This window comes from Cryptotermes secundus, unplaced genomic scaffold, assembly GCF_002891405.2.
Source record: "Cryptotermes secundus unplaced genomic scaffold, Csec_1.0 scaffold928, whole genome shotgun sequence".
Classification (NCBI taxonomy): domain Eukaryota; kingdom Metazoa; phylum Arthropoda; class Insecta; order Blattodea; family Kalotermitidae; genus Cryptotermes; species Cryptotermes secundus.
The window spans coordinates 362432-380992 of NW_019738362.1; the positions used below are offsets into that span (position 1 = coordinate 362432).

The following is an 18561-nucleotide window of genomic DNA, read 5'->3' on the forward strand; positions in this document are numbered from 1 at the left end:
TTGCTTATGTTGCAACTGCATCTATAGTTCAGTTTACTTTTTTTACGATGAGTTATTTTAAATACAGTCGATCGAGTTCGACCTGAGCTGCATTTCACAGATGAATATCGAAATCGAATTCGTTAGTCAACTTTTACTCTAAACATTTGATGCCACGTTTCGTTCAAATTTATTCAGAACTTCCCAGTTACGTCATGCGGACCGACACACACGAACATGTGTTCACCCCACACGTTCTCGGAAAGGACGCATACAAATATTATCTTTCTCTAAGCTAAGCACTTCGATTAGCATCTGAACTGTGTTCATGAAGAGAATTACCTTCTGGGCTCTGACTCCGTACAGCCTAGTACACACTTGCCCGGCGCTTCGCGGGAACCGCAAGCGGAGGAAGCAAGCAGTACAGGAACTGGAGGTACAGATCCACGCATTCTTCACCTCGGCACCCGTTTGGGGAGACCTATTAATTTCAATTCCTGACCGTCATAACCCCGAGGAAAATGGTGAAAGATAAAGTCGTACCTTTGCTTAATTAATTAAGCACTACATCCGGAAGATGAACAGAGAAATGGAGCTATAACTTCAGTGTTCTGTCTGGGCCTTCTTGCCACATGCGTTCACGTTGGTATTTTGCTCGACTTATTGCACCCTGAAGATGGAGGCGATATGTTCTGCCAAAACGTCGGTTGACTTTCAATGGACTATATGTCGTTATATAACAGAATCCTATACAGTCTGTCAGTCCTCAAATTATAAATAACCCTTTAACCCTTTTCGTGTGGAGCTCACTTTTCATCTTGCCATAAAACAAAAACAAATGAAAGGTAAAATGCACAGTAGCACCGATCTTCTGATTAAGGGGGGAGCGGTCTATTTGTGTCACGAGTCATTGAGGATAAATATGGAAGCAGCGGCCCGACCGCCTGACGCCATTTGCACTAACATGCACGATTGACAGAGTGAGGTTGTTATATCTTGGATGCCATATTCATTCATCACAGTCTGAATGACTGTTACTCCAATCCGACAACAGAGCTTCAAGGTTCAGCACCGCTGATACGAAATCCCCTTACTGCAAACGATCCTAGGCCAGTTCCATCCACTCCATATCCCCAAACTCTACTTCCTTAATATTCGTCTCATCTTTGTTACGGTCTTCCAATCCCACGTTTCCCAAAAAGTTCCCCGCCAAAATTGTATACACAGTTCTTGTGTGCCCCATCCTGGCCAGAAGCCCAGCGCATCCTACACTTCGTGTGTCCTGTGCAGATCATAAGCAACCTCCTTATGCAGCATTCTAAAGTCTCACTTAGTCTTGCCCAGACCGCGCCATAGCTCAAGCGGTTAGTCGCTGGCTTCCAACCGCGGCGGCCCGGGTTCGATCCCAGGTCTGGTCAAGTGGGATTGGTCGTGGACAAAGTGGCGCTGGGGCAGGTTTTCTCCGAGTACTTCGGTTTCCCCTGCCAGTCTTCATTCCACCAACTGCTCCACAATCACCCTCACCTATCATCTGGGGCTGTACAATAGGCCAGAAGTGGCCGCAGTACAATGGACTTAGTCCCACCCCACTAGCAATAAAATAATAATAGTCTTGCGTATATCGTGAACAGACACTTTAAATTCGTGTCTCTGCGCGTGCGTAAGGGCTCGTGTTTCAAATTACATAAAATGCAATTTTTTTTATTTCTCGTTATGCGTGATTATACAGACCTACTGTTTCATATATCAGGCAACATTACGTAACTATAAGAGTACGCATATCCAGTCAACCCGTCTCATGTTCTCATCATGTTGCGATCTTGTCGTATGTTTTTATTACGTCAGGTAGTCTGTCACTCCGAATTCGGACGCGTCCCATTCCGGGAAAATTTCATTACGTAATATAATACGAAATTTGAGCAGGACATTAAATAGGGCAAGAATATAACTTGAACATTTATAGCGGTGAGGTAAGTATAAGCACCACCTCCTTTAACACAAAGACCTCGCATTCTGACCACACAATTTGTTCGTGTGTTTCATATCATTCTCACAATAAACAGCGACTGTTTCCCTAAACAGCACTAACCGGTTGGGCTTTGTAGCGGAGATGCAATGTGTTTCCTGTGAGGTACGGACTGAATTGCTATATATTCTGCCCACACAGTGTATCTGTATGTTCCGTATGGTTCTCACAGTAAACAGCGACTGTTTCCCTAAACAGCATTAACCGGTTGGGCTCTGTAGCGGAGACGTAATGTGTTTCCTGTGAGGTACGGACTGAATTGCTATATATTCTGCCCACACGGTGTATCTGTATGTTCCGTATGGTTCTCACAGTAAACAGCGATTATTTCGCTAAACAGCATTAACCGGTTGGTCGTTGCTATGGGGACGATGTGCTTCCTTTGAGGTTGAAACTCAATTTATATATATTGCGCACTTGAAGATCATGCTTCAAGTAAGTCAGAACTGCTCGCAACTACACGTCCACTCCTCTGTACACCTCCATGGCACGGCACTTAGTTGCCAACAGGAACAACTCGACCATTCCGCAGCAGTTACCGTGCGTGGGCGTACACTTGCTGTCTGCACGGGTTCAAGCAAAGCTATTCTTATAACATGCCGTGGAGGCCCGTAGGGCTGTGAGACGTCAAGGCTCCTACACTTTCTACACAATCGGCTCAAAGATGGCGGTGAGTTTGTCAGCCTAACGCACAGGCCGCACGTTAGCCCCCAGGAATATTCCTGGTACTCATTTCTGTTAGAGGCTGAGTCGACCCCAGGGTCACAGTGCGGCTGGAAGGATTAGGTCAACTGACCTCATCCGGAAGGACAACGAATTACACTGACCGTGACCAACCTCTAAGAAAAAGATCGCGCCATTGCTCAAGCAGTTAGTCGCTGGCTTTCCACCACGGCGGCCCGGGTTCGATCCTGGGTCTGGTCAAGTGGGATTTGTGTGGACAAAGTGGCGCTGGGGCAGGTTTTCTCCGAGTACTTCGGTTTCCCCTGCCAATCTTCATTCCACCAATTGCTCCACAATCACCCTCACCTATCATCTGGGGCTGGTACAATAGGCCAGAAGTGGCCGCAGTACAAGGGACTTAATCCCACCCCACTAGCATTAAAAAAACCTCTCAGAAATACCTAATGACTCAGTCATACAAATTCTTGAATACCCACAAACATATACTCAGATATCACAATGCTGTATTTAGGTTTACAGAACGTACATGGCACAGCACGTCACGCAATGTACGCAAGAATCCAGGATTCACAAGGAACATATTACGTAGTTCAAATCTTGGTCCTGATACCAGTCAACTCAAGTCATTACACATTAGACACAATTATGCGCATCTTCTAAAGCTGTTCCCCGCTCATCTAAACGAAAGTCAAAGTGAGGGTAGAAGTAACTTCACTGCCAAGGACAGATGGCAGCAAACACGTGGACCTTTTGTTCTCTTTGAGGAAAAAGATGACAGCAATTGGTGTTGTAGTTCTACTGTACGGCACACAATTTCCCCAAAGCTCTTGCCGAAATTGTGATAAAGAAACAAGTTCGTTGCACAATTCAATAATTGCAAAGGAAGGAAGGAAGTTGGTTTCAGCACCCATGATCCGTCTTGTGACTACAAACGCAGTATCTTTCATGCCAGACGTCGATAAACATTATTCAGTCATGGTAAAAGGTAAAATTGTCCCGTGTTTAACTAAGCACTACGCTATGAAGGCGTATGTATAGTTGCCATGAGTACTCGTATATTCTGGAGCTCAAAGAATCAAAATTTAGCCCAGCTGCACCTCATACAAAATGCTCCTTTCGGCCGACCTCTTGTTCTCAGCACTGTTGAGTACTCTACTCTAGACATGCATAAGGACAGCGTGTCTCACGTTTCTGTCTTTCAGCACAAGTCCACTCGGGGAACTGACTTGAAGCGCATATGGGCCGGCCGGGCTCATATCACTCAGGATAGGGTCCAATGGTGGGATCTTAGTGGGATACACCATACGGCACCCATCTTCACTGGGGCACGCGGTAGCGTAGTTGGCGGAACCATTTTGCCACAAGTTGGAAGGTCGCGAGTTCCATTCCCGATGATGTCATTGGATTTTTCAATTCACCTAATCCTTCCAGCCGCACTATGGTTCTGGGGTAGATTCAGCCTCTAACCGAAATGAGTACCGGGGGAAGGGGCAAAAGGCTGCCGGAACGTAAGATTGACAAACTCACCGCCATCTGTGAGTCGACTGTCTAGATAATGTGGGAGCCTCGACGTCTCACAACCCTATGGGCCTCCATGGTCTGTTTCAGGGATAACTTTACCTAACCTTACCCATCTTCAGAATCGAATTGTAAGGCAAGCAGACAGCCCCAGAACACAGAAATGTTCACAGCCACCGATGTGAGAACCTCGAACCTAACGGAAATGAAACTTCGGGTTCCACAAAACGCGGTGGCCTTCTCCCCTAACTAAGACAGCACAAGCTTCTGAAGCAGGGCTGTGCTCCACAGGGTCAGTAAGGCAATGATGGCTTTCAGCCTATACTACATGATCAGTGAGAAGCCCGAGGCAGATTTCTTGAAATCTGGTTTTGATAGATGCGACACCTTAAATTCCTTGAAGCTTGATGTTCATTTAAATTTAATTAGAAATTCAGTTTCTACCATATAAAACACACGAGCCGGTTAATCCTGTTTGGGGAAACAAACGCTGCTTAACTCGAATATCGCATGAGAGACACAGATACACAGATACAGTCTGCTTTTACCGTTCTCACGGTCTTGTCGCTTGCAGATTTCTTATACTTTTTCTTCTATCCTGAAGATGGAGGCGATACGTTCCTCCGAAACGTCGGTTAACACCACTTATACACGGTGCCAAATCCCAGAAGACTGCTTTCTTCAAGTGATACATATAGTTACCACTGTGCTTTAAAGGGTTAATGTAACTCGTTTATGCTTAGTTGGCAATTGTGTGTGACGCACGAAGACGCACGGCACCTCCAGACGACACGAAATTGTTAATGTAAACTCACTTACTTGTGAAGTCCCATTCTTGCACGGTCAGGCATAAAATATGCCTTTTCACTGTTTTTCTCTCCCCCGGGCTATGCCATATGGAAATCAAGGTCAACAATTGAGAGTCTGTATTGTACACTGAACATCCGGCAGTGCTCAGTGTCCGATGCTTCTAACACACTTTCAGAGCGAGCATCCACCCACTATGCTTCTTCCACGGTTAAGCATCCTTACGTGACGTGATGCCCTGTAGTCCGGTAGAAGTTCACCGACGTTTCGAAAGACGTATTGCGTAATTTTCAGGGTCGGTAGGTAACCCAATCAGCCGCTTTCTTGCTTGGATTCCTCTTCGACCCTGAAGATGGAGACAATACGTTCCTCCGAAACATCGGTGGAATACTATCGCATTACATCGCCTTTGTCCCGAAACTCATCATGTTAATCTTTATAGTCACCGCCGTGGAACCCTCCGATCTGTCCTTATTGAAGACCCAATTCAGCTACGGTAAGCAAAACACTCAGCTGGCGAGTCTTTCGTAACCCTACGCGATCTAATACCATATGTGTAAAAACGGTGAAGTTGTCCCTGTGCTTAGTTAATTAAGCAATATGTCATGAAAACATATGGCATTTATTATTATTATTATTATTATTATTATTATTATTATTATTATTATTATAGGGGGTGGGTTTCCCCATGCACTTAGACCAGTTATTAGTCCATTGTGCGTCCCCCTTTAATTTCTACTGTCGCCATACCCTACCGGTACTGGTGCGTGCTATCAGCCCCGTTCAGCCAACGAGGTCGGCCGTCGGTACCTGATAAACATATGGCAAAGTGGAGGTATAGCTACACCATTGTTGACATCGACACTAGATGCAGGTGAATGGTCAGTTTCACGCCCCTGCCGCTTTACCCCCGGGGACAGAGCCCTCGGTACTAATGGGAGAGGATGGTAGGTGGGCCCCAAAGCCGGCGTAGACTGTGAATAAGAGAAAACCTTGCAGTGCCGGGAAACGAACCGGGGCCGTCCAGCCCGTAGTCCGTCGCTATACCGACTCCATTAGCGTATATTACTGTTATTGTCATAACCATCACTGTTGGTTATTGCACGACGCTGCCAATTGCTACAGTACATAGTGTCAACGGTGGGATGACTGATAGACGAGTTGGACAGGAGTTCGAAGGAAGTGACCGTGGCCAATTGAGGTACGAATCTTGCCTGGAATAACCGAGGACAATCGCGAAAATGGTTAGTCAGAATAGCTTGTTTCCCGGCGAGGTTCGAACCAAACACCTGTGGAATAAGAATCTACTCTATTACTGCTACACACAAGCTTCTCGGATGGCACTTCGAGTTGATCCAATTTAACTTACTCGAAGCCTCCAAGGAACAGCCGTTACTATGCGTCCTGAATGGCTTTAACGTTAAATGGAAACCTTGCAGTCTGCCCACACAGTGTATTTATGTACGTCGAACCATTCTCACAATAAGCAGCGTCTGTTTCTCAAAGGAGCATTAAGCAATTGAGACGCAGTGCGTGTTCTGCTAGGCTCTACACCAGCCGTGTCAAACATGCGGCCCCCATAGGCACAAAGTGCGGCCCCTCAACTTTTAGAGCTAATTGATATTAAAATCAATATTAAAATTTTAGTAGAAATATTTTTTGTAAAGACAATTTTCCAACAGACCAGAAGACAAGAAGTCTCACGCAGGCATAAATTAGCAGGCTGCAGGAAATTCAATGTTTTGCTATTTCTAACATAATTTCTTGTGTAATCTCTCTTTTTACATATTGAAAAGTTGTTTGATACTTGTCCAAAAAAAAAAGCATTCTCTTGCTTTTTAAAACTGTAAGATATGTGACTTTAGGTAATTATATTGAAATTATTCCTAAATAGTACATAGAATTAAATTTCCTTCTATCAAAATCTAATGTATATTTTTATTTTGAAGTGCGGCCCTGGACTATTATTTATAGGGCTGAGGTGACCCTCTGTACAAGTTGAGTTTGACATGCCTGCTCTACACGTATACCGGACAGATATGAACCAGACCACGTTCTGAATGCACTTCAAGTATTAGATTTCACCGAAATTGGTTCGGTAGTTTTGAACCTGAACAAGACGTCCGAATTGTGCGTTCATTTTATTCACCCCGCGCAAAAAGAGAGAGATGCGCCCTCATATTCACGCTGAGTGTGGTAGGCTCTCTCCATCGTGAACCAGTGTGCTCTTTCCGTGGGTGAAAGCATCCCTCCTTAGCTAAGGAGCTCACTGGGGCCACATTCGGCCGCAGGGCGTCCCCATTGCTAGAGACCTACCTTATTGTCTCAATAAGATATATGACTCTGTAAACACATGCCAGCACCTCCAATGCAAAATCGCTCCATTGTCCTACATCTGCACCGACACTTCCAGCTTCGTCTGTGGAGGGAAGTGTCTTCATATCTCCTGGGACTCGAGTTCCTTCACTCTGCGTGGCAAATAATACTGAATTTCAACGATCATATGACTTCGATCATTTACACTTATACAAATAATTATTTTAAAAAAAGGACTATTATACAGTATTTACAGCATTTCAAAGGTAAAGGACGGATACTACAACCTACTCGTGTCAGTAGAGCTCCAGTCTTTTTTAACCTTTGACCCTGGACACAAGCGAGTGGTCAGCGTTCTTGCTCGCCCCCCACTGCCCGGTACCAATTGGCGGGCCTCCGAACCGATCTGGGGGCGGTGATAAAAAATTTCCGCCCTAGCGAGACACAAACTCCTTATTCTACGGTCGTCCAGCCAATAGCCTGGTCACGGCACTGACTGAGCTGCCCAGCGCATTATCAGTGGCGTTGCAGAGCGACTCTAATCTTGCACCATTGGTAGTTATATATATATACCATATACCATTTACTTTAATATTTAAAAAAGAATTCTGCATCCTGCCACACAGTGTATACGTGTGTTCCGTATAGTTCTCACAATAAACAGCGGCTGTTTCCCTAAACAACATTAACCGGTTGGGCTTTGTAACGGAGACGTACTGTGTTTCCCGTGAGGTACGGACTGAATTGCTATATATTCTACCCACACAGTGTATCTGTATGTTCCGTATGGTTCTCACAAAAAACAGCGACTGTTTCCCTAAACAGCATTAACCGGTTGGGCTCTGTAGCGGAGACGTAATGTGTTTCCTGTGAGGTACGGACTGAATTCCTATATATTCTGCCCACACAGTGTATCTGTATGTTCCGTACGGTTCTCACAGTAAACAGCGACTGTTTCCCTAATCAGTATTAACCGGTTGGTCAGAAGCAGTGTTCCCTGTGAGGTAGGAACTGAAATGTTATATATTATTCAGAAGAAACTCATGCCTCGGATGGGTATAATCTGGTTCGTACTTCCAATCTGAAATTCGCAATATAATTTGTAACGTCTGTAACCATTCGGTACGCCAATTTTCGACATTCCGAAATAATCTGAGTTGCTTGTGTTAGGTCGATGACAAGACTACAGGCCTGTTAGTCTCAGCCAGCTAATTTTATGGGGCAGGTTCCTTTTTGAGAATCTAATAGCCGCTAAGCTAGTCTGCCTTTTATGGTACCCCAAGCTTCATTGTCGTGGTAACGAGATATTTCTTTCTGACAGATCCAGTGACAATTTCGTATTGTACTTAAGGGCCATTTGTTTCGTTCTGTACTGGAATGTTGGACACCAGCCCAATTGCGGTTGTAACCCGCACTAATCGCCTTCATCCAGTTCACATTACACAAACAGCCGGCGTCCACTGAGCTGCGGCACAATTCTTCCGATGGAACCGACTGACAGGAAACAAGCAGCTGGTTCAGTGTTCAGTGTTCCCACATCAGTAACCTAACAGAGAGACCGTGTTTTTATTCCGTCCCTCCATGCAAATACTGGTCTAGTACTTTAAAATGACCATGGCCTCTTCCTTTCAAATCATTTCTAATTCATAATCATCCTTCAAGTGCATACACATCGTAGTTATAACGGCCTTCATTAAACCAAGAATCAGTGAATCAGATGTGACCTAATGGAGGGTTCTCTCGTGACATGATAGCGCGAGAAATGAGAGGAGTTCGCTTTCTTACTTGTCCTTACCAATGTCTTGCTTGAAGAAGGAGGCAACATGTTGCCGCGTAACTCTGACATCACAATACGGTTAACATGGATGTCTGTATTCCGCGGAGCAGGAAATTCAAGGGTGCAAATGAATTCAACAGTTCCCGTATTCGTCCCGTTGTGGGAACTTGCCGTGTATATCGCGTTGTGAAACCGGACGGCCGTTACCTACTTGCTAACCGACTAACGGAAGGAACAAGTCTCTAAGCACGAGGCCTATAGAACAATCTGAAAAAATATTGACGGAAGCAGTTGACAGGTGTCGCCAGTTCGCCGAATTCGGTGACTAAAATGGGCGCAACACGATTCGGAAGGTGACCCTGGATTCCGTCGGATAGAGGCCGCAGCGTCACTACACATTTCTTTGGTTTCTGGTTAGCCATTGGTTCAGGATCCGCCAAGGTTTTAGTTCATAAGGTGGTCAAACACGACATATAAAGAAGAGCGCCGTCTTCTGGGATGCGGCGCTGTGTACATATTGTATAAACCGACATTTCGGAGGAACGTATCGCCTCCATCTTTAGGGTAGTCTGCAGCAACCTGCTCAAGCTGGTTCCTCGCACGCCGATTTTTCTACCTTGAAGATAGAGGCGTTACATTCCTCCGAAAAGTCTGCTTACACAATATTTAGACGGCGCCATATCCAAAATGACGGCATTCTTCATAGTCAATGCCGTGAAAACCTCAAATCTTACACGACATATAAGCTTATTATTAAATGGAAATGCTGAGTAATATAACTTGAGGAACATGACGTAGGGTGGACACAGCCCGCACATAGAATAGTGATCTGCACCACGAAACCGTTGCCAAGCAACGAAACAGCAACCCAAAGAGATCGTTTCTAAACTGCAATATCGGATATGGTCGCCTAGCAACGAGACCAGGGATAGAGAAACGCAGCACACAACGAGTATACATTTTAGAACATTTCTAACTTACATTAACATAAAGGTATGTTTAAACATTTTTTAAAATGTTGAGATTTTTTAATAACCGAATCACAATTAAGCTGTACATATGTTGGAACTGTAGACAGCCAGGAGGTCAGAGCAACGGAGAAACAAGAACCAAATGAGGCCTCTGAATTCTGAGACATGCATATGCGTTCGCAGGAAGCTCCAGAACGTATCCCGAACATACCCAGACAAGCGGAAGTTCGAGTGCATAGATCTACCTGCCGGACTACATGTCACGACAGCCCGGGCCGGCTGTTTAGGGCAATGCGACGGCGCAGTCGGTATAGCGACTGGCTACGGGCTGGACGACCGAGGGGTCGGAGTTCGAGCCCTGGCTCTGGGGCCCACCCAGCCTCCTATCCAATGGGTACCGGGGGCTCTTTCCCAGGGGTAAATCGGTCGGGGAGTGAAGCTGACTACTCACCTCGAATTAGTGCCGAGGTCAAGAAAACATGGCTCTATACATCCACTCCTCCATACGTCTTCATGGCGTAGTGTTTAATGAGTTAAGCACAGGGACAAATTTTAGAGGGGAAATAGCACAGCAGGCAACACCCCGCTGGCGCACGTTCACAGACAGAAGTCTCCAACACAACACTGTCTTGAGAACAGCATTGTAAAACATACAGCACGGCCTAACGAGCGCGACATCAGTGGGTCTAGAGCACAAAAATGCAACAAATGCACAAAGGATAAGTCATGGGTAACATAACACGAGAGCCCGCTGCTGGCTCCCATTTTAATATTACCCTCAAATCTATGTGTACTTCTTCTAACTGATCTCTTCCTTCAGGTTCTCCGACCATAATTTTATATGTATTCCACATAAGTTCCAATGCCTGCTACACGTCCCGTCCATCTCACCATCCTTCCTTTGATAATCATGGATAAAACCGAGGAGAGTCGTCTTCTATGTTGTAGCGTCCAATAGTCAGGAGACAGACGTTTCGGAGGAACATTTCACTTCCTTCTTCACGGTGGAAGACTAGGAAGTCAGTGAAAAGACCACCAGGCGGAAGACTATACTTTGCTTCTGTCGGTTTCATGCTCGATTTACTCACAGCGAATATTCCCTCCCCACCGTAACGAATGCAATCTGCCGTTTAGAAAACTGTATACTGATGGCAAGAAACGAACTCTCCATTATGCGTTCATTTTAAGCAGTTTGCATGTGGAACGTGTAACAATGCAATCGCCAATACGAGTGTCCAAATATTTGCATAAGGGCTTATTCTAACAGTCTGCGGAGGCTATTTCGTCATGTTTGGATAACACTGATTTGCTCCAGATATTCCTGAAAATGGCGATTGGCTCGGCACTCTACAAATATTTCTGTCAGCAGATTTCGAAGTGCTCGTGCACTGTAAGGTGTTCTGCTTGCTGAACTGACAGACGTAAACAAAAAGCGACGCACGTATTTTGAAACGCAACGATGTCGAAAGATTCTTCTATGAGAGCCAGAAACTTGAGAAATAACTTGTGATTGAAGAGAGATTCCTTGAGGGTTGCAGTCATTAGGGGCATGTATCGCCGTAGTTCCCGGAGATCTGCTACCAACTGGGTGAAGTTGGATACTCACAAAAACTTCGGCACGTTCAGATTCTGAAGTTACGTTTCTACCTCTGAAGCCTGAGCTTCATCTACATAGTATTTAAATATTCAGCCAGTACCTCACAGTTGCCTTCCATGGCAACGACCAACCGGTTAATGCTGTTTAGGGAAACAGTCGCTGTTTACTGTGAGAACCATACGGAACATATAGATACACTGCGTGGGCAGAATATATAGCAATTCAGTTTGTACCTCTCAGGAAGCACATTACGTCTCCGCTACAGAGCCCAACCGGTTAATGCTGTTTAGGGAAACAGTCGCTCTTTATTGTGAGAACCATACGGAACATACAGATACACTGTGTGGGCAGAATGCAAGCCTGTTTAACGTTACATCAGATTCTTAAGATTGGATAAGTCGAGCATCCATAATTCTGATTCCCTGGAGAATACGTGCTCGGATTCTCCACTTCTCTTGTCTACGGACTTTAATCACGCACGTTTTCAGTAACTGACACAAGTATCTCATCACTCATTGTCTGGCTGCATGTGGTCACGTAGCGAGTAGAAACACCCAGTCCCACTTCCTGTCCAGAAACTTTTTCCAATTTTGTTCATCGTGTGTACTTCGAGGAAAACTTAAAAAACAAAAAAGTTTTGTACATGGGCTGTAATAGTTCACACGTTCCTGCCTAAAATTCAACAGACTAAACCACATGACGTCGTGTTGCAACGTTTGCTAGTGTCCTGTATTTAGAAATATGTAAAACAATGTAAAAGTCCATGTAGTCTACGAACAACAGTACGGCAAATCCCTGTGTATATGTGTATGTTTGAATTTTCCACGTCGTATCAATACCGAACTATGCTGAAAGGATTCAGTAACTTCATATAATGACGACACAACGATCTACGTCACTATACGCTTATAATGTACCCTTAGATGGAGTATGTAATTTTCCGCCAGTTCTCTACAGAGTGGGCAATGCGTTTCACCAGGTATGTACCATCTTCAGTCCATCTAGAAATAAAATACAAGCAAGAGAAACAGTTTGCTTCCAAATATGCCAACGGCCCTACAAGCAGCTTCTGGCAGCTCAAGCACATCTAGCACAAGGACAATGTTTGTTTTTTTATCGCTAGTGGGGTGGGACTAAGCCCCTTGTACTGCGGCCACTTCTAGCCTATTGTACCAGCCCTAGATGATAGGTGAGGGTGATTGTGGAGCAATTGGTGGAATGAAGATTGGCAGGGGAAACCGAAGTACTCGGAGAAAAACAGCCCCAGCGCACTTTGTCCGTCACAAATCCCACTTGACCAGACCCGGGATCGAACCCGGGCCGCCGCGGTGGGAAGCCACCGACTAACCGCTTGAGCTATGGCGGGGCCAAGGACAGTGTTTACTTGAACGGTCGACAGTGAAGTGTCCGCTATACCGAGTAGGAACAAGACCAACAGTTAAAAATAATAATAATAATAATGTAAAGCTCTCCCTGTAACGGGCCGCGGAAGCCCGTAGAGTCGTGGGTCGTTGAGGCTCCTACATTTTCTAGACAATCGGCTCACAGATGGCAGTGAGGTTAAGCACCAGCCGCCCTTTACCCCCAGGAAGATTCCTGGTACTCATTTCTGTTCGAGGCTGAGTCGACCCCAGGGCCATAGTGCGGCTGGAAGGATTAGGTGAATTGAAAAATCCAATGAGCTCATCGGGACTCGAGCCCACGACCTTTCGGCTTATAGCAGAGTGCCTCAACCATCTACCCTACCGCGTATACTCCAGCAATACTGAGAAGGGCATTGGAAAAAGACGTATGGGACGATCCAGAAAAAGACGGTCCAGGTTTGGCCTGCAAATAGATGACATCAAGAAAGAAGAGAGAGCTGGCAGTAAAACGAGAAGAGAGAATTCGGGAAGGCAGAAGAAACTGCAGAACTTCTTTCGTGGACCCGCACAGAACGGAAGTAATGCCAGAAGAAGTATAACAAGAAAAAGAAGAAAAGAAATATGTGGAGGGCCTACTCTGAATTACAGTGCAACTTTCCAGTTTTCATTGTTCTAGTTGCATTGTTGTTCCGCCTCATAGCGCTCTAAACATTGCATCGATGCTGACCGCAACACCGCAACACTGCGATCAAGAGTGACACTTGTAGCACTGAAACGGTGACGTCACAGTGTTCTGTCGATAGAAACGTTTCTTACCAAGCCACAAAATATAAATGTTGTTTGTTGAAAATCTCCTTTGTTTACCAGGTTCGAAATTTTGCTTGCCGGAGCTGAACATGAATGATTGTACGTCCCTGTCTGGTAAACAGAAGCAGAGTACATAGCGCGAAAGGAATCAGCTGAACTAACACGTGATTGTTCAGGCTCCGGCTGAAAGTAACGTCGATATATACCGTACCTAGCCAACATAAATCAGTGTTGTGTGAACTTACACGAGTGCGTGTTCTCTGCGAAGAAAATACGAGACAAAATTTTTCTTGAGAAATGAAATTCCTCAGTTCATCCAAAAGTTATTTTTATTTAAATGTATTATTATTATTATTATTATTAGTAGTAGTAGTAGTAGTAGTAGTATTAGAGGCTCTCCGTAGCGTAGTTGGTTGGGGAACTATGCTACAAGTCGAAAGATCGCGGATTCGATTTCCGATGAGGTCATTAAGCTCTTCAATTGATCTAATCCTTCCAGCCGCACTATGGCCTTGGGGTCGACTCAGCCTCTAACAGAAATGAGTACCATGAATCTTCCTGGGAGGTAAAGAGCGGCCGACGCGTAAGGCTGACAGCCTCACCGCCATCTGAGGCTGCGATGGCTTTACCTCCCTCCGCTCCTCAGTATCGTTATCCTATTCATTCTTTTTACTCAGCCAGACCACAGTAATCATTATTTTTCTAGCTCTGTTGACACGTTTTGGATTCCAGTTCCTTCTCTAAAGACCCTCTGTACATTTCAACCCTCAAATGCGTCGAGCCTGCACTTGGTGCCACGCCTCAACCATGCAGTGCTGGCTCTCACAGAATTACAGCTTTAATTCTTTGTAGCCTGAAGGTAGTCTAAATGTTAATTACAAAATTAAATTCCTAGCTCGCAGAAAACACACTGCGTCTCCATTACAACACCAACCGGTTAATATCGTTTACGTAAATAATCGCTATTTATTGTCAGAATCATACGGAACGCATAAATACACCTACAACGTCTGTACAAAATGCAGAGTTCTTCAAGTTCAGACCGGCGGTGCTTATAGTTACCAGCGTGTTTCGAATGGATGCTGCTAAGTCACACACGATACATGACGTCATTTACTCAGAAAGCGTGTGATGATGACACCAATTCACCTCTAGCACCATTGTGTCTGTATGGTTTAGCGCGAAATTTGGAAACAAACACGTGACGTCAGAATAAGCATAGCGGATATGACATGCATGCTGCTCATACATTACTGCATTCATTATGGTCTGCTAATATTTGTGCAAGAGAAGCATACAAACTAACCAGCCAACTCCATGGAACTGAGTCCTTGGTCAGCTAGTCAAGAAATTCCCACAATTCTACGGAACTGGGGGGGTTCATTCCCGTGCCCACAAGAGGCAGTCACTAACGTTTAGAAAAAAATCCGTTGTTTTCATCATCGGTACCTATGTACTAGACTACACGGTGTCACATCCCGGACAAGAGCGTTATTCACAGTTGCCTCCATGGGAATTGGTGTCCGATTTTGAAGAACAATTGCATGTGGTGACAGAATTTGAGTAAACTTCACGACAAGCCACTGGACAGTTCTACACAAGTAACATGAGGACAGATGGGTAGGCAAGCTAATAGGTGCAGTTCGACGAGAAACTCCTGCTAAAGAAAGTTGTCCTGACTTGATAGCAACGAAGAAAGCGGTTGTATTGTCTTTATTGTTTTCCTGTATACCTGGGAAGGCGTCTGGTTGCAGCTGCACACACTTGTGACCTTTAGTATGTTCCGATTACCTGTCACCCCCCCCCCTCCCACTAGGACGGGCAACTTCTCATGAATACCCTACATCTTCTCATGTTTAGGTCAAAGTTTAAGTGCCTGAAAGTGTGACTTACTTACATTGCATCTCCTTCCGTGGACTATATTAAGAAGCTGTCATCAGCTCAGGCTATACGAAGGATGGCCATCACTAATTGTGTCACTAATTCCCCATTTACTTGTGTTCTCAGATTTTTGTCTTTCAGGGTTACCTTTTCCTTCACTAATCCCGATTATCTATTGCTTCATCTTCATGACCTCTCCTCCCCTCGAATTAATCCCGATTAACGAGGGTTTGCGACAATGGCGCTGTGTAGTAGTTACGTCGTTTGGTCGGCCTGTTCATATGTAGCAGAATACTGACACCGTACATTCGTGCCACAACTAGTTTCACTTCTTAGCCAAGCCCGTTCACCCACCGGGACACCAGAATATCTTCTTGTGATCTTTGGGAACAACGTGAGGAGGTCACAAAGTGCTCACTGTTTGTGATGAACTGCCTACGCAGGTTCTGTGGGAACATTCACACTACTGACATGTGAGATTCTCACACTTTCCTGAGATGTGACGCCGTGTAGTTTCATAGAAATGTACCGTTTCCTCGACGGCCAATTCTTGCTGAAACATGCTCTACTACAGTGGATCCCTAAGTAGAACTCCAGCGGCCTCTCCAAGTTTCTCAGAAAAAATAAAGTTAATGGACACAGATTTCCAATATTACATATTTCTCACGCTCTTCCATCTCCGCTAAGTTATCCCTGGGATTTAATTAATCAAGCACCACGCCATGAAGACGTATAGAGAAGTGAACATGTAGCTCCACATTTCTTAAACTCGGCATTAGATGATGAGTGGTCGGCTTCACGACTCCGTCGCCTTACCCATAGGGGAAACAGAACCAGACGCCCACTGTATAGGAGGTTCGGGGCATCCCAGAGCCAAGCTGGATGTTATAGAGAAGTGAATCTCTTCCCCTGCCAGGGATTCAACCTCGACTCCTCGGTACTGATTTCAGTATTTATTATCATTATTATTACTATAATGTAGTGAATAGACCAGTTAGTAAGCGGAAACTCTGAAAAAACGACCGTTTCTGGGCAACGGTTATGTAAACACCTTCCCGCAGTAAGGAATATGCCGAAAAAATAGAGTTACGGTTGGAAACGGAGAGTTTTGTACGCGGTTGGCGCCGAGATGTTATAACGAGGACAGCTGGAGCAACGAGTTCAGTTGTGAGTAGTATTAACCAGCGCGCAAGGCGTGAGCACAGAAGCTGCAGAATCTCCATTGCTGAGAGCTGTTACCAAGCAACGACTAGTGAACATAAGGAAAGGCTGAAACTTTGCGTGAGCTGTAGTGGTCTGTGAATTGTGGACATCAGCGGTAGGGCTGTAACTGCTTCTAGCTCTGAGTCGTGTGTACAAGTTGTCAATATATCCGCACACCAATCCAAACTCCGTCTATAGTCACGCTCATACACGTGACACTATTTTTATTATTATTATCATCATCATCACTCATGCAGCTGAGCCCTTCTTGAGAAGCTGCCAATTGTGTAGCCACTCAAGAACTTCCCAGAATTTTATGGAATCCGAAGGTTCATTATCGTGTTCACAAGAGCTCTCCACTGGACCCTATCCCGAGCCAGTTCAATCCAATCCATCCTATCTCTCTAAGATCCATTTTAATATTGTCCGCCCACCTTCGTATTGGCCTTCCCAGTGGTCTCCTTCCTTCCGGCTTTCCCACCAATATTCTATATGCATTTCCTCCTCTCCCCATTCGTGCTACATGCCCTGCCCACGTCCTCCTTGACTTGATCATTCTAATTATACTTGGACAAGAGTACAAGTTATGAAGCTCCTCATTATGCAGTTTTCTCCAGCCTCCTGTCACTTCATCNCCTGTTCTGAAACACCCCCAGTCTATGTTCCTTCGTTAATGTCAGAGACCTAGTTTCACAATCATACAGAACCACAGGAAAATTATAGTTTTGTATATTCTACTTTTTATTTTTAATAATACTAATTTTTAAACATAAAATTATTATTATTATTATTATTATCATCTGTTGAAAACCAGGATGTATGACACACACGTATGTCCAGGTACTAATATTGTTTCTAGTCCCAACTGACTTCCAAGCTGCTCTGCAGAGATCTAGGTAAGGCAATACGCGGCCCAGTGTGCGCTCTGTCAGACGTTACTGCGGCACCGGTTCAAGACTGGTATTGCATGAGACTGTAAACCACCTGCAGGCTGCAGGGTCTGTGGGGTCTGTGATGAGCAAGTGCAGGAGCACTTATGGAGTCTGCAGTGCACGATGAATGTGTGTCAACGGGGCAGCGTGCCGAGGTGCTCACGAGAGTATGAAGCTACAAAAATGTGCATTTTTCTAACAATTCTGGCACGTCTGTCCCCTGACGATTCCGAAAACCGCAAGACTTATGAGAAAAGTGAACTGGATATAAAACCTGTTTCATTTGTCACCACAATTTTTATTCCAAAAAAGAAAAATTGCGAGTTCCGCTCGAGATCCACGCAGAAATGTATGCACGTCTTCACGGGAAGTGTCCGTTACTGATGATTGATTTCTACAAAAACTGGAAAGTGTCGATACATTTTAGTACAACTCCCCCAATATCGAATTTCATGAATATCAGGTTCAGCGATTCTCGAATTACTATTTGCGGTCAGACAGACCGCATTTCCCCAAATTTGATTTCGCTAAGTGATGAACCCCTACAGTGTATGGAATAAGCGTTACAAATTCGTATACAAATGCGCCCATTCGTTCAGCCTATCCTTCGACATGTTGCACGTCTCATTATCCCGACGGAGACGTGTAGCAGAACGCAGGTGGCCACTCTATACAATGGAGGCTCATCAAGACGGCAGG

At 45.0% G+C, this 18561-nt stretch overlaps 1 protein-coding gene across 1 annotated transcript in view; it reads right to left on the reverse strand.

The window, feature by feature from the left end:
- Window positions 1-18561, reverse strand: part of LOC111870929 (glycine receptor subunit alpha-3) — an 89064-nt gene that overhangs the window by 49017 nt on the left and 21486 nt on the right. The window contains exon 2 of the mRNA XM_023863571.2: window positions 7378-7482. The gene's annotated coding sequence lies outside the window, so the exon portion shown is untranslated. The remainder of the gene's footprint in view (window positions 1-7377; window positions 7483-18561) is intronic.